The sequence below is a fragment of the Ctenopharyngodon idella genome, chromosome 8 (assembly GCF_019924925.1).
Source record: "Ctenopharyngodon idella isolate HZGC_01 chromosome 8, HZGC01, whole genome shotgun sequence".
NCBI classification, from domain to species: domain Eukaryota; kingdom Metazoa; phylum Chordata; class Actinopteri; order Cypriniformes; family Xenocyprididae; genus Ctenopharyngodon; species Ctenopharyngodon idella.
The window spans coordinates 14,121,971-14,140,028 of NC_067227.1; the positions used below are offsets into that span (position 1 = coordinate 14,121,971).

Below are 18,058 nucleotides of genomic sequence, written 5' to 3' on the forward strand. Positions count from 1 at the left end.
GGTTTTGCATTGTCCTGCTGAAATACACAAGGCCTTCCCTGAAATAGACGTCATCTGGAGGGGAGCATATGTTGCTCTAAAACCTTTATATACCTTTCAGCATTCATAGTGTCTTCCAAGACATGCAAGCTGCCCATACCGTATGCACTTATGCAGCCCCATAACATCAGAGATGCTGGCTTTTGAACTGAACACTGATGACACGCTGGAACGTCCCCCTCCTCTTTAGCCTGGGGGACATGGCGTCCGTGATTTCCAACAAGAATGTCAAATTTGGAAATTTGAACATAGAACACTTTTCCACTTTGAAGCAGTCCATTTTAAATGAGCCTTGGCCCACAGGACACGACAGCGCTTCTGGACCATGTTCGCATATGGCTTCCTTTTTGCATGATAGCGCTTAGCTGCTTCACTAATCATGAACGAATGTCTTAGTTCTTCAGTTTCCTGACAATATTTTTTATGTAAGTACATAGTAGTAAAAAACACCTAATATACAGTTTTGTTTTCATGTTCATGTGTTCATGTGGCATGTAGGGTACAACGGGGCTAAAGGCGCCTTTGATTTTATTTTCCTCTAAACCACTAGATGGCACAAAAACTTGCTGCAGCACTTTTCTAAACATCCGCTTTTCAAAATGCACGTGCAAATTTGTCCGATCCTTGACGCGATCACGGGCAGCAACGCAAAGTTGATTCTGAGGTAGTTTGATCTAATATTTGATGTTTTTTAAAATGTTGTTGAAGTATAGCAAATGAGAATCGATTAAATTCATGTTTGTATTTTCAGATAAAGGTCTTCTTAATGATTTTCAGTTTTGTTCAAGGTAATTCAAGCAACAGTTTTTAAATAATGGAAGAATATGTAAAAGTATGGTATTTGGGGTAAAAAGCGCACCTGCTGTTGGGGCAAAAGGCACAATAATTAACATGATAATGAAGTGCTGGCTGACTTGATATGACATGGTTAGATTCAGATGGCAAATATCATATATCAAATTGGGTATCCATCTTAGAGATAATACCCATAGGCTATTTATAATGAACCAAACAAATTAAAAAATATTATATTAATCATATCATAATAAAATATAATTTATTGTTACTACTGTAAATCTATATTAAATATTATGGGATCTCCTTCAATGCTTTCAGAATCTTTACTTTTTAAAGTAGCCTTTTGTTTCTGTATTTTTTTAAATATATTTTTATATTAACATAGGCCTTATTTAATGGCAGTATATTTATTGAACAAAAATAAATTCTTTTATTTATGAAAATAAACAGAATATGGTACAAACTTTGCTAGAGTGATTCTTTTGAACAAGTATTAACCTAGACATTGTTAAAAACATTATTTTAGCTAAAGTATTTGTATGAATATTGTGTGTCTTTTACCCCATGCTGGGGAGCCTTTTACCCCATGTGTGACCTCATACATTTATAAGATTTTTAAACAAAATTAACCACTTTTATGATTTATTTTCACAGAAAATCTCTTGCTCCATCAATGTTCAATACAAACATATATATTTTTCCTGCAATCATATATTTTTGAGAGTAGTGAAAAGCACATTTTTTCAAAAGGTGTGCCTTTAACCCCACTGTACCCTACTCTAAACCAATATTTCACATGAGCTTGAGGTAGCTTGTTGCTTACCTTCTCTACTCGGAAGAGTGATGGGAATTGTGCCATAAATGTCAGGTAAGACATTTTATATTACATTGCTTAACAGTTACAAAATTTGAGCAAATGTGAGCACTGGTTCCTTCTATGAGTACCTGTTTATTTTTAGTAATAGATAGTTTTTATGTCTTTGCGTGTCTCTCTTGAGTCTGCACAAATTGAGTTTAGCCTAATATCTCGTGATTGACACAATGGATTATGTTTTTTTGGGGCTCATTTTATTCATAAAAATCTGCTTTAAATGGTGATGTACCATGATCTATGATCTGTGCATATTTAATGGAGTTATGAGCCATAACACCACGTGAAATCTTCATATTTGTTTTCAGTTATCGCCTGTGCAGTAACAAATGTATTGCTCATGGTTAGTTCATGTTAGTTAATACATTAACTAATGTTTAACTAATGAACCTTATTGTAAAGTGTTACCGTAAAGTGTTACTGTAAAGTGTTTACATACTTGTATGGATCTTTTTGTTCTGATGATTAGAGTAAGACATTTTATATTACAATGCTTAAATACAAAATCCTTTCATATGTAATCTATTGTGCTAAGTGTGAGCATTGGTATGATACATCTATGACTGTTTAATAACAGTAATAGCTATTTTTATGTGATGTCATAAACGAAAAAGTAATGAGAACCTCTGGAGGTGATTTAATTTAAGTGCACTATTAATTTTGTTTTCGCAGTACATTAAAGCTTGAAGGATGTTACAACTTGAAGGTCACAGACACACACCCTTTTGTAAATATAAAGACCTGCATTAGACCTGCTGTGTTAGAATGAGAGCAAGAGTGGATGAATTTGAAAGTAGCTGCTGTAACTTTTCAGTCTTTCTATTTATTTATTTATTTTTAATTTGTTTAATTTTTGTAGTGTGGTGAGTTGTCTTCACATTTTATGGTTTGTATCTCTCTATAATTCTACTGACTAGACACTAATGTAATTGTCACGGTGCAGCAAGAATGGTAAAAGGAGAGTTGAGTACAGGATCTTTTGCAGCAGTTATAATAAATAAAGACAGTTCAAACAGGCAAATCAAATCAAAATGCAGTGTAACAGCTTTGTTTAAACAAAGACAATAAGTGACAACTTAAGATAAAAACACAGGGCAATATTTTCTAGAGCAAACAAGCAACCAAACAAGACACAGATGAATAAAATAATCAGTAAGCATAGAAACAATTAGTAACTAAGGAAAATCAGGGAAACAGCAACTGAACACATTCAAAAGTTTATACAAACTGAAAGGCCATGAAAACAGAAACTAAACCAAAACGTAACAGTAATATACTTGTTTGATGTCAATAATGTATGAAAATGCCTGAAATATACATAGCCTATACAGAAGAATATAAACTTTGTCCATAAATTTGTGATTTCAACTGAATCTTTATTCTTAAAGGACTATCATGCGTTAAAAACATGACAGAAAGTACACTGCTAAAATGAAATATATTAAGGAACTACTGTATATTTCTGATCTAACCTTTGTCAGGTTGATTTAGTTGATAATTCCATATTTTTTTATTTAGCCTACAGTATGAATTATTAGGTTGATGATGAAAAATAGTACAGTGTACACAATTTTATAATTAAATTTTTTCTAACCTTATTATTTTTCTGAATGGATTCTTTCGTTTTGATGCACTGTCATAAAAAAGGAACTTTTTTGTTTTTGCATTAATTTGCATTTCCTTCTGCTTTCCTTTTTGCTTGACAAACATTGAAAGTAGCCACCTCTCACAGAAGAGCGGTTGAGCAATAAACGTCAGGTAAGACATTTTATACATCAAAATTCTTTCATACGTAAATATTATTTGAACAAGTTTCCTTCAATGAGTACCTGTTTAAAACAGTAACAGCTAGTTTTATGTTTTGGTTAACTTTGGCACTGATGTGCTCATCTCTGTGTTTCGGCACTGACATAAAGATGGCGAGAAATCGTCAGCATGATTTAGTTTGTTAACATAACATTGACATTTGTGTGCTGGAGTCCTAATTATTTCCTTAGTCATATTCAAAATGGGGTGTCTTTGTAAGATCTTTTGGTTTGCTGATTTCAATAAAGCCTGTGCACAATTTTATAGATTCAACAAACAAACTTATAGATTCATAGTTATATTGTTTTGTAGATGTAGAATCCTCATGTGCCTTCAATTCAATTCACATTTATTTGTATAACTCTTTTCACAATACATATCATTTCAAAGCAGATTTACAGAAAATGCATGTCAACATTACAATTTAATCTGTTTTCAGAGGTGACTTTGTACAAATGATGTAATTTCAGAAATGTACATATACAAAGCACGCAGTTAGCTAACAATGTATTAATTTAGAACAATGCATTAATTTAAGGCAGAAACAATGAGCTTATTGACGTAATGAATACATGTTAACGTCTCGGTTACAAAGGTAACCCTCGTTCCCTGAAGGTGGGAATGGAGACGTACGTCAGACAGACCGACAAATAGGAATCTCGGAATAGGCCAATCTACTTCGAGTGTAACTAAAACGAGGCAATGCACATTGGCATGCAATTATTTGCAGCAGCTGCTCTGCCCTGCTCTGCACGGGTATATAATGAGCAGCAGGTGCATTGCATCTTTAGGTTTTCGCAGACCGACGAATAGGAATCCCTACTAAAGCGCCACAGGCGCTGCCCCCTTCCAGTGCTCTATGCAAGCCTCCTGCACCCCCTTGCCTAAAGGACGGTGGGACAAGGCTAACACAGAGAGTGTCACTGCTGTTCCGCCTAACCCATTCAGTGAGACTATTGGACAACACTGGGAAAGCGTACCCTTTCACTGAGAAAGGAACGCTACGGAGGCCACATCCTTCCCTGAAGGAGTTATGTGGAGATGTACATATGGACTAACCCTGTAGGGCTGTACTACATATGGAAGTTACTGGGGTGACTCCAACCTGATACGGGGTGGGTTCTCCCAATGGGAAAGACACGGGCTTCGTTTTGGAGCAACCGTGGAACTACACATATGGGATCCCCATAAGGTCACACATATGGTACCCAGCCTAAATCCGGTTGTTAAGGATGCAACAAAGTATAGGCCTGGCGCCAGATGCTCCACCACGTCTGGCTGCCGAAGGGTAATTGGAGGACTCTGCCAGGTTTGCCTTGTAGGGACTCTCTGGAGCAATAAGCGCATGTAAGTGCAGCAAGCCGACACCAAGCCGGGGCCTCTGACCGGTTGAGGTGAGAACACAGGGCAGTGCTTGCAGGCTTACTACCTGGTCCCTGAAGGGAGTGGTAAGAACCTTGGGCACATAGCCAGGCCGGGGTCTCAGTAACACGTGGCTGTCACCTGGCCCGAACTCTACGCATGATTCATTGACTGAAAATGCCTGCAGGTCCCCTACCCTCTTGATGGAGGCCAGTGCGACTAGCAGCAAAGTCTTCATAGACAGAATCTTTAAGTCTGCTGACTGCAAGGGATCAAAGCGAGCATTCTGGAGTGCTTGTAGCACCAGAGCAAGGTCCCAAGAGGGTATGGAGGGAGGTCGAGGAGGATTTAACCGTCTCACCCCCTAAGGAGCCTGACGACCCTGTCATGCTTACCAACTGACTTGCCATCTACAGTGGGTACGGAAAGTATTCAGACCCCCTTAAATTTTTCACTCTTTGTTATATTGCAGCCATTTGCTAAAATCATTTAAGTTCATTTTTTTTTCCTCATTAATGTACACACAGCACCCGAAAAACACAGAATTGTTGACATTTTTGCAGATTTATTAAAAAAGAAAAACTGAAATATCACATGCTCCTAAGTATTCAGACCCTTTGCTCAGTATTTAGTAGAAGCACCCTTTTGATCTAATACAGCCATGAGTCTTTTTGGGAAAGATGCAAGTTTTTCACACCTGGATTTGGGGACCCTCTGCCATTCCTCCTTGCAGATCCTCTCCAGTTCTGTCAGGTTGGATGGTAAACGTTGGTGGACAGCCATTTTTAGGTCTCTCCAGAGATGCTCAATTGGGTTTAAGTCAGGGCTCTGGCTGGGCCATTCAAGAACAGTCACAGAGTTGTTGTGAAGCCACTCCTTCGTTATTTTAGCTGTGTGCTTAGGATCATTGTCATGTTGGAAGGTAAACCTTCGGCCCAGTCTGAGGTCCTGAGCACTCTGGAGAAGATTTTCGTCCAGGATATCCCTGTACTTGGCCGCATTCATCTTTCCCTCGATTGCAACCAGTCGTCCTGTCCCTGCAGCTGAAAAACACCCCCACAGCATGATGCTGCCACCACCATGCTTCACGTTGGGACTGTATTGGACAGGTGATGAGCAATGCCTGGTTTTCTCCACACATACCGCTTAGAATTAAGGCCAAAAAGTTCTATCTTGGTCTCATCAGACCAGAGAATCTTATTACAAACTTATACAAACTCCATGCAGGCTTTCATGTGTCTTGCACTGAGGAGAGGCTTCCGTCGGGCCACTCTGCCATAAAGCCCCGACTGGTGGAGGGCTGCAGTGATGGTTGACTTTCTACAGCTTTCTCCCATCTCCCGACTGCATCTCTGGAGCTCAGCCACAGTGATCTTTGGGTTCTTCTTTACCTCTCTCACCAAGGTTCTTCTTCCCCGATAGCTCAGTTTGGCCGGACGGCCAGCTCTAGGAAGGGTTCTGGTCATCCCAAACGTCTTCCATTTAAGGATTATGGAGGCCACTGTGCTGTCCCTCAGTGGCGTTCTTGTCACATGACCTGCGGTGCGTTTGCGGCATTCTGAAAAGTTGAGAATTTTTCATCTCGATGCGCCTGGAAAACGCACTGCATGCGCGTCGCTTCCATTATGAGCGCGGCTGCCGCGTGCATATAGGCTACATTTGAAACAACAAATTTGAGCGCCCCTGAGTCCTGTATCGACAACCTGCCATACAAGTGGCTTATATCAGTGGTGTAACATAGTAGTGACGGGCCCCAGTGCAGCTATTATGACGGGCCCCCTGGGCTGCACAGTTATGAAGCACATACAAGCACATAGGCGCTTGTCTAGAAGGGAACCTTACGCAAATTTGTGTCTAACTTACTTAATTTAGACCAACTAAAATATATTGTTAGACCAACAATATCTTAGCAATTAATTAAGTAGCCTACTAAAGACATGTATTTAAGAAATTCAATAAAAACAGAATATTGCTTCAGCCTTATTCAAAGGCCGCGGAAACATTCGTTTGTTATGCACTTCAATCCATTCCACACCCGACGTTCTTGGTTTTCTTCCTATTTATTAAATATAGGCAATTGGTTGATGAAACATTGATTGAAATTAAGATACAATTTCTACAAAACAAAATTCACTTTAAAGAAAGGCTTACTATAAAACAAAATTTAATGAAGTGGTCAAACTCATGTCTGACCCGCTGCATGTCTCCCGACATTGCATGCGCATCCGTCATGCTATTCACTTTTCATAATCAACATAGGTGAAATTTAAAAAATAATATTAGGCTCTATAGCCTAATATATAAATATAAATATGAAACTAATTTGGCTATTTTTATCCCTCTGGCAGACGAATGCGCCGGCGCGTTCTGATGGATTTTTTCCTCATGACAGAAACAACTTAAAATAGGCCTTTCGTCATTTTTGGCGATAGCCTACAGATTGGTGCAAGACTACAAATGGTCTACTTTTATTTGTGTACGCTCACAATAACAACAAAACCTTGTACTTTTGTAAAATAAAATAAATAAAAAACAGGGTGCACTTTTAGCTGTTTTTCTGCGAGAATCTTTCTGAAACGTCTCAAAAATGAACTCAAACACAGCGAATAATTGTACTTAAAAGAAAGAAACATCTCCATTCGACAAGAAATTCGTCTGTGTTAAATAAGAGACGATCTATCCGCTGGAATGTGTTGTTTTTGAAATCATGGCCAGTGCTCCTTGCTGCTGTTATCAGTTCAATCGAGCGTTTCGTTCTGGTAAAAGCACAAAACAAAATGCACACAACGTGTCCTTGCTCTAGATGTACAATCACTGATGAACACCTTTGGTTTTAATGAGGAAAAAAAAGATTATGAGGGCGGATTAGAACCCAGAACCTCAGAAACGCTTGCCAAAAATTCTACCACAAGACCATGAGAGTACACAAATAGAGTTGGCAAATTTTTGTATTTATTCACTGCTGTAAAGAGTCTCGGCACTAATTATATTGTATTATTAATATTTATATTTATCTTAATATTTATATAGTCACTTTGTCGCCAGGGGCTGCTTGTATGGAAGCCCGTTTCCGCCACAATTGAGTAAAAAATATAATTCTGTAAGTCATAATAATGAGAAACTTTCTCACAATTATGACAGTATCTCATTATATTGAGAAACTTTCTCGTAATAATGACTTAGTATCTCATAATAATGAGAAACTTTCTCGTAATAATGACTTACTATGTCATAATAATGAGAAACTTTCTCGTAATAATGACTTAGTTTCTCGTTATTATGAGAAACTTTCTTGTAATAATGAGAAACTTTCTCATAATTATGACTTAGTATCTCATAATAATGAGAAACTTTCTTATATTAATGACTTAGTTTCTCATAATACCGAGAAACTTTCTCATAATAATGAGAAACTTCTACTCATGCTACAAAGTGCAGTCTATCTATAGTATCATTAAATAACATCAGTTATTATAAATTATTAGTATATCTTAAATACTTTTCCATGCGCACGAGAAGGTGGAACGCAAAGTGGTTTCCGTGGTAACGGTGGAAACTGTTGCATGAACGCGACGGCTTACAAAACTGTCAGATTAACGAAGGAATATGACATGTATTCGTTAAGTTTAAGTGCAACGTCTTCATAAAATGTGTGGGTTTATGTGTTAACGTTAACACGTATTTCGCGGAAGAGTCTAGGCTATTTGATGTGCAGGTTTACCTAGACAAGGCACTGGAAAGCTTTTCTAATATAAACCGGGTCCTAAAGCACTTGCCCAGTCATAAACCTTCATTCCAGTGATATTCCTACAGAAAACACCTTTTAAGATGTTTATGACTCATTAGAATGTATGCAAAAGACAGCTTTCCAGGTGAAGCGTTCTTTAACAGACTTGGATATGTAGGTGTGTGCTGTCTTATCATTCCTCCATCTGTTTGAAATCCATGGATCACCACTCTGTGTTTCTGCTTGTTCATACACAAAAATACAAATGAATAAACGACTATATCCCGTCTCATATGGCTACTGATAATTTATCAATAATGTTATTTATTTAATGATATTATAGATTACACAGAACGTGCCATGGTTGCGGAGTTATCGCATTTGACCAGCGGATGTCGCTAGCGTGTCACTGCTCCGCTGCTTTGCGCATGCGTAGAAGTTTCTCATTATTATGAGAAACAAAGTCATAATTACGAGAAAGTTTCTCATTATTATGAGAAACTAAGTCATTATTACGAGAAAGTTTCTCATTATTATGACTTACAGAATTATATTTTTTTTACTCAATTGTGGCGGAAACGGGCTTCCATACGCTTGCAATGTGGCAGGGCCCACGTGTGGCTGCACTGTCTGTAGTTACGCCACTTACTTATATGTGTACATTTCAGAAAACCCCTTGCTCACAAATTACAGGTGCTGGTCATATAATTAGAATATCATCAAAAAGTTCATTTTTTTATTATAAATTATTTTTAAAAATGAAACTTTCATATATTCTAGATTCCCTACATGTAAAGTAAAACATTTCAAAAGTTTTTTTTTTTTAATTTTGATGATTAGAGCGTACAGCTCATGAAAGTCCAAAATCCAGTATTTCAAAATATTAGAATATTTCCTAAGATCAATCAAAAAATGGATTTGCAAAACAGAAAAGTTCAAGTTCTTTAAAGTATGTTCTTTTGTGCACTCAATACTTGATCGGCAGGACATATTACAGCAAATGACTTGCTCCTAGCACAAATTACAGCATCACTGAAGTGTGGCATGGAAGTGATCAGCCTGTGGCACTGCTGAGGCACTATTGAGCCTTCAGATCATCTGTATATTGTTGGATCGACTGTTTCTCATCTTTCTCTTGAAAATATCCCATAGATTCAGGTCAGGCATATTGGCTGGCCAATAAAGCACAGTAATATCATGCTCAGCAAACCACTTGGAAGTGGTTTTTGCACTGTGGGCAGGTGCTAAAGTCCTGCTGGAAAAGGAAATCAGCATCTCCATAAAGCTTGTCAGCAGATGGAAGCATAAAGTGCTCCAAAATCTCCTGGAAGATGGCTGCATTGACTTTGCACTTGATAAAACACAATGGACCAACACCAGCAGATGTCACAGCCCCCCCAAATCATTATTGACTTCAGAAACTTCACACTAGACTTCAAGCAGCTTGGATTCTGTGCCTCTCCAGTCTTCCTTCAGACTCTGGGACCATGATTTCAACATGAAATGCAAAATTTACTTTTATCTGAAAAGAGGACTTTCGACCACTGTTCACTGTCCAGTTCTTTTTCTCCTTAGCCCAGGTAAGATGCTTCTGACGTTGTCTCTGGTTCAGAAGTGGCTTGGTAGTCCTTTTCCTGAAGATGTCTGAGTGTGGTGACTCTTGATGCGCTGACTCCGGCTTCATTCTACTCATTGTGAAGCTCTCCCAAGTGTTTGAATCGGCTTTACTTGACAGTATTCTCAAGCTTGCGGTCATCCCTGTTGCTTGTGCACCTTTGCCTACCCAATTTCTTCCTTCCAGTCAACTTTGCATTTAATATGCTTTGATATACACTCTGTAAACAGCCACCCCATTCAGTAATGACCTTCTGTGACTTACTCTCTTTGTGGAGGGTGTCAATGATTGTCTCCTGGACCATTGCCAAGTCAGCAGTCTTCCCCATTAGTGTGGTTTCAAAGAACAAAAGATACCCGGAATTTATACTGTAGGGATGGTCATTTAATGAAACTCAAATGTAAATATTCTAATATTTTGAGATACTGGATTTTGGACTTTCATGAGCTGTACGCTCTAATCAACAAATTAAAAAAAAAAAAAAACTTTTGAAATGTTTTACTTTACATGTAGGAAATCTAGAATATATGAAAGTTTCATTTTTTAAAATAATTTACAATAAAAAAATGAACTTTTTCACGATGTTCTAATTATATGAGCAGCACCTGTACATGCAAAAAATATTCCATTATCATGCCACGGCGGGCCAGACTAAACACCTATAGCTTACCTTGTATGCTGTCTGTTCTAAACAAGTCAGAGTCGGATGGGTTTTGAATTGAAGATGTTGATATCGTCATAAACTCAATTTCTGTTAGTTCCCGTTCAAACGATAAAAGTTGTTTCAGCGTCCTGTCATCTTTGTCAAGACGTTTTTCTTTATTAAATGCATCATAGATAGCGGGATAGCCATTTTTTAACATAAAAAGGGCACTGCTGGTTGAAATCCGGATATTTGCGCAAAGAACATAATAGCTACTGACGTGTGACGTAACTGAAGAAAAGACGAATTAGCATATTCTTATTAAGAGTTTTAATGCATGAAAAAACAAACAAATCAAATTTTAAAAAGTTATTGAAGAATTGTTAAACGTTGAATTGTTTTATTAAAAAAATATATATATAGTTCCCTGGATCCGACTGGGTGGGCAATCTCTGCACGCAAGATTTGGGCATTGACTGCTTTCACTGAAGTGAAGTGCAAACACCAATGAAGAGAAAGCTTCTTCCTTGAAGAACTGGCTCTTTTTAGAAACACTGCTTGCAGATTAGAGACAGGAACAAAATGAACCGCAAAAAGCTAAATATGCAATGCCCCTGCTGCTCATTATATACCCATGCAGAGCAGGGCAGAGCAGCTGCTTCAAATAATTGCATGCCAATGTGCATTGGCTCGTTTTAGTTACACTCGAAGTAGATTGGCCTCTCTAGCGAGATTCCTATTCGTCGGTCTGTCCGATGTACGCCGAACGTGACCGACTGAGTGGGAACAATGATTAGGATATATAGCAAAATTTGGATTGGTGCATGTTGATCCAGAGTTTGCATCATCTGAAGTCCTCGAAGGGTTGGGGTCATCTCTTCACAAGTGTTGAGGCATCTGAAGTCTTCATAAGAGTCTGGATCCAAACTGGAGCTGATGTACTCTCCTGTCACCTAGAGACGGGCATCCTGAGATAAAACAGAAAAGCAAATGGAGAATAATTAGCGTAGCTGCTGTTCATAACATTAAGCAAAGATAGTCGTGTGCATTTCATCTGATATAATTGTAGTACAAGGATATGAGATGCATTATGTGAATGCTTGGCAAAAGAAATGGTTTTTAATCTAGATTTCACGAGTTCACACTTACAAATAATCAGATAGTAAATAGTATGAGTAGTAGTATGCGTATTTGGCGTGCTGTCCGAGGAGAGGGCTCCGAGCTCGGTATTTTGGCCCGAACCCAGAGTACCCCCCGTATTCTGGTTAAGAAAGTAACCAGGCAAGTGTGAGGAGACGGGGTGGTGGAGGGATGCTGTAAAACTGTCGAGGAATATGGGTGAGTCGAGTTGTCCAAGTCAAATGTATTTGTATAGCACCTTTCACAATACATGTTGTTTCAAAACAGAAATCAGCAAATGTTACATGATGGCAGAGGACAGTGATATCATTGTGTCAGAAAAGAAGAGACAGAGCAAAGACTCAATTTTAGACTGTGAGTCATGCAATACATAAAAGTAAACCTGTATATATTTACAACTATAAGATCAAAACATAGTGAAATATTCTTTTTCTTCATTCCTGTGTCTCGAATTCTTTTCTAGTCAGTTCCGGTGAGGACACAACAATGCCAATAAAAGATGCCAGATTGTCAGAAGACTCATGTTTAAGATCTGAATGTGGTGCGTATGACATTGTAAAATACAATAGCATCAATAAACAATAATTATAATTATAAGCTGAGTATTGGTGTTCTGTGTGGTGAGTCAATCTACTGTCCTTCATCTGAGGATATGCTGAAAAGGCATGTTTTAAAAACATAATTGGCATAATTTGCATTCAGCAATATTTTTGTAATAATCTATATTTTTTGCACACAGAGAACATGAATGAAACCAAAGACAGGAGAGATGCAGTGCAGGAAATGATGAGGGAACATCTGATATGTGTGAGTATAACAATAAAACACATCACTTATGTAAACTGAGTATAAAGTGTACTTGACAACATACAATATATGATGCCACACCATCCTGAAACAAACTTTACAGGGTTTCATGCATTTGGTTTAGTATGTGTAATTTCTAATGGAATAAAAAAAAAAAGTTGATCTAAACGCCTTTCCTTCACAGAACATGGAAAGAAGAACTCCATCAGCTCTATCCATTCAACTGACTCAGGATATGATTCAAGAAAAAAGCTCAAGCCATTTGCTTTAACTTCGAATAAGACCAGCAGCATGGCCACAAGCCACCCCTAAATTTGATTGGCCACTCTAGGTGCCAGCCCAAATATCTGTATGGTTCGTGATTCAGTCAGAATCATTCAGACAGATATCACTCACACTCATTCAGAACATTTTCTCATTCAGTAACGGGTTACTTTTAGGTGATCAGATTTGTTTTTCTCTAGCTTTGAGTTCAGATAATTTCTCTGTAGATAAGTTTATGTAGCTACATTTTTTGAGTAACACCGTCCTAGACCTCGGTTAGAGAGGAGCCACCCATAAACATTTCATTGTCTGACAGACATAAGTCAATAGGTAAACATCATCCGAACCATTTCACATTAAACATTTAATCCTGATGAACTGTGAGGAAAATGTATGCATGCAGGAAATATATGCAGGGGATACACTTATAGGCTATTTAGATTCAAACACTTATTTTCCAAAAAAAAAAAAAAGGCTTCTTCTGTTATGTCCCCAATTGAATATGCTGTATTTTCCCACATTTTTGCATAAAATAAGGCCCCACTTTATATTAGTTGGCCGTAACTACTATGTACTTACATAAAAAAAAAAGTACAATGTACTTATTGTGTTCATATTGTATTACAAAACACAAAACACTGCTGCTATGAGGTGGGATACGGTTATGAGGTGGGTTAAGGTGTAAGGGATGGGTCAACAGTGTAACTATAAATGTAATTACAGAAATTAATTACAGATGTAACTACATGCAGATATTTTTTTAAGTACAATGTAAAAACATGTATGTACACAATAAATGCCTTGTATCAAATGATTAATTTAAATGTAAGTGCCTAGTAGTTAAGTCTACCTAATATAAAGTAGGACCTAAAAAAATTGCATAAAATACACTATTGCCAAAAGTTTTGGGACACCTGCCTTTACATGCACGTGAACTTTAATGACATCCCATTCTTAATTCATAGGGTTTATTATGGAGTTGGCCCACCCTTTGCAACTATAACAGCTTCAACTCTTCTGGGAAGACAAGATTTAGGAGTGTGTTTATGGGAATTTTTGACCATTCTTCTAGAAGCACATTTGTGAGGTCAGGCACTGATGTTGGCGAGAAGACCTGGCTTGCAGTCTCCGCTCTAATTCATCCCAAAGGTGTTCTATCGGGTTGAGGTCAGGACTCTGTGCAGGCCAGTCAAGTTCCTCCACACCAAACTCGCTCATCCATGTATTTATGGACCTTGCTTTGTGCACTGGTGCGCAGTCATGTTGGAACAGGAAGGGGCCATCCCCAAACTGTTCCCACAAAGTTGGGAGCATGAAATTGTCCAAAATGTCTTGGTATGCTGAAGCATTAAGAGTTCCTTTCACTGGAACTAAGGGGCCAAGCCCAACCCCTGAAAAACAACCCCACACCATAATCCCCTCTCCACCAAACTTTACACTTGGCACAATGCAGTCAGGCAAGTACCGTTCATCTATCACGTGTTCTCTGGAGTGACGAGTCACACTTCTCTGTCCATCAGATTGCCAGACAGAGAAGTGTGATTCGTCACTCCAGAGAACACGTCTCCACTGCTCTAGAGTCCAGTGGCGGCGGGCTTTACACCACTGCATCCAACGCTTTGCATTGCACTTAGTGATATAAGGCTTATATGCAGCTGCTCGGCCATGGAAACCCATTCCTTGAAGCTCTCTACACACTGTTCTTGATTTTATACACCTGTGGCCACGGAAGTGATTGGAACACTTGAATTCAATGATTTTAAGGGGTGTCCCAATACTTTTGGCAATAATAGCTGTGTCCCAACTCAGGGGCTACGCACTTTGGAGTGCATGAAAGGGGTGGGGCTTTAGAATGGAGGGTTGCCAGATCTGCACAACAAAACCATCCCAAAAGTAGCGTAATCACAGCACAAGTGTAAAAGTATCCCAATCCCAGACGTGGCAACAATGAGCCGAGCATCGTTACATGGTTAGCGGCTGTGTGACAGACAGCTCACAGTTGATGTTTGTGTGTGCATTTTAAAGTTTTACGACCTTCTATTGGGTTTTGACATGCTTCACTGCCAGCGACGACAGGACACTGGACCAAAATATGTATGTTTAAACTATGTAATGTTAGTTTTATATCGTTAGCAACTAAAGACAAAATTTGAATGGACCATAGATCTGTTTTGTACGTTCAAATATTTTATGGTTTGATTAGAGTATGTGATTTAATTTCTTTTACTCTTCCCCCTTTTTGAAAATGCTTTTTAATGTAAAAACATTTAATTTACATGATGAAAAAATTATTGTATATGTTGTATAGGTTTAATGTTTCATGTAGAATTGTAAGTTCCATAAAAGAAATAAACAATGAACAGAGCAATTCTCTTTTATTTACACATGTGAACATATGTAAAAATAATAATAATAATTAACAGAAATTACTCCGGCTCATTTACAAATAAATTACATTACAAATATAATGTATACAAATGCATTTCTTTTTTAACTTACATCACAAAAATAAACTACAGAAATTAGGCTGTTTCATTGACAAAGTGACATTTAAATAATATTTATATCGACACATTTTAATGTACCCATTTTATGCACTGTATCTGTTCTTGAGAAAAGTGGGGGGGGGGAGCGGCCTTTAAGTGCGATTGTCACCGCGGCGCGAGGAGGGCCGACGTAATTCGAGAGCGACTTCAAGTGCACCCTCTCCGTTTCCCTGTCGAAAGAAGCGTCGATCTCAAGACACTTCGCGGTCTACATTATCCCACAATTCATTGCGCGCCAGTGACGACAGGAGCTCTGTGTGAATTCACATAAATGTAAGCAATGCCCCGGTTTCACCAATATGTAATATCTAAATCAAACTGTATTGTCCATGATGTCCAAAACGTCAGTTTTTCTTAAATACAATATTTGTCTCTGAGATGGAGTGCAGTTGAATAAAATCCTAAAGTACTGTACTTTAAATTTAGACTTAAATACAGCTTAAATACAGAGTAAATGTATAAAAATGAATGTATATATTTTCACAGTTAACGTTTCATTTAACATAAAAAAACAAACAAGGTTAACTAGTTGCTATCGATATAAAACTAACATTACATAGTTTAACCATACATATTTTGGTCCAGTGTCCCGTCATCGCCAGCAGTGAAGCGTGTCAAAACCCAATAGAAAGTCATAAAACTTTAAAATGCACACACAAACATCAACTGTGAGCTGTCTGTCACACAGCCGCTAACCATGTAACGATGCTCGGCTCATTGTTGCCACGTCTGGGATTGGGATACTTTTACACTTGTGCTGTGATTACGCTACTTTTGGGATGGTTTTGTTGCGCAGACCTGGCAACCCTCCACTCCAAAGCCCCACCCCTTTCATGCACTCCAAAGTGCGCAGCCCCTGAACTGGGACACAGCTACTGTGTATCTGCTATGGAAGTTACAGAAGGTGGCGTCAATAGGTGTTTACCAAATTGTATGTTGTGAATGCAGATGTTTCCTGTAGCCAGCAGAGGGGGCAATTGCACTTTAATTAAAGACAAGCTTTACATTCAGAGGGAAGTAAAGTTAATAGAGAGCTTTTGATTTAGCATTTAATTATTTTAACAAAATGATTTTATTCAGAAATTATTTTAAAGTCTTTTCTTACCAATGATGTTTTAGAGAAAACTGGAGCTCATTGATCTCTTAAATCACACCAATATTTCAAAACTATGAAATGTGCAAAAGCATCACTAGTTCCAGCACAACATCCCGAATGTCAAATACAGAGTAGGGTGGGATGAGAGAACATCTAGTGATATGTGTAAGGACTCAAATGACCATGGAATCAAACAAGTGAACTGAGCAAAGAGAACCTACTGGAGTGTAAGTGAAAACATGTACAAGTTCACATTTCATTTCATTCCAAATTTATTTTTATTAATAATAATGCACTTTTGAATGCTTCTCCCTTCACACATAGTGAGGCAGGGAAAAAAAAAACAGCTGTAACTTTCCATCTGCAAGTTCAGGATATGGTTCATTTAAATCAAGAGAGCACGAGGACAGCTCAGTTTTCCTCTTCTCTGATAATGTTGAGCAGCACTTTGAGGATGAGAATGAAGCTTCAGCTCAGAAAAAGACCAGTGAGGAGGACAGAGAAAACTCTGATTATGACCATTTATACACGGACAACGATTAATAAATCAATGATTAGAATTACACTCACATAGTTTAAACACACATTACTTTTAAACAGATAAAAGACCTGAACCGTAAAAATACAAGATTTATTTTGTCATCTTTTTAAAAGTAAGATTTTACCTTTCTTGTAATGTTCTTCCATATCCCCATATGTCAGAATTCCTATAACAGCTTGAGAGTGCAGATGTTCCCTCACCTTTTGACTAATGAATTTCCATGATGATTCCAGGACTTTTCCAACCATATAAATTTAAATATATTTGGGAATATGTAGTGTTGTGTGTCGAGAGCAAACTAATCCTCCACATGCCCAGGGGGGGAAAAAAACTTATCACAGAGATTTTCCCCTGTTTTCTTCCTTGAATGATGTCAAAACACTGGAATTTTCAAATCAAACTGAGATTTTGTAGAGTCTGGTGAGTTGTCATTATATTTTTTGGTTGTATCTAAAGGAAACTCAGTATTTCTATAATTCTACTGACTACACAGACACTACTGTAATATACTGTACCTGTAAGTTCATGTACTTGTTTGATGTATCAAGTATGCAAATGCCTGAAATACACGAAAGAGCATGAAAGTTAATCTTTTGTGATTCAGCTAAATAGTTATTCTAAAGCATTATGACTTTCAGACTTTCAGTACCCTTATTATGGATTTTTGAAAATGACCTTTCATGTAGTGTGTAACATAGCTCTAAGTGAATGAAAACAAGTTTTAAATCTGAAAGTGCACCGTGTTTAAAGTTATTGTCTCTCAAAAGTATGAGTCGACTCTGAGTCAATTAAATTTGTAAAAC

At 37.9% G+C, this 18,058-nt stretch overlaps 1 long non-coding RNA gene across 2 annotated transcripts in view; it reads left to right on the forward strand.

Annotated features, from left to right (window-relative positions):
* Nucleotides 1–18,058, forward strand: part of LOC127517914 (uncharacterized) — a 29,913-nt gene that overhangs the window by 6,667 nt on the left and 5,188 nt on the right. The gene's annotated exons all lie outside the window — the stretch shown is intronic.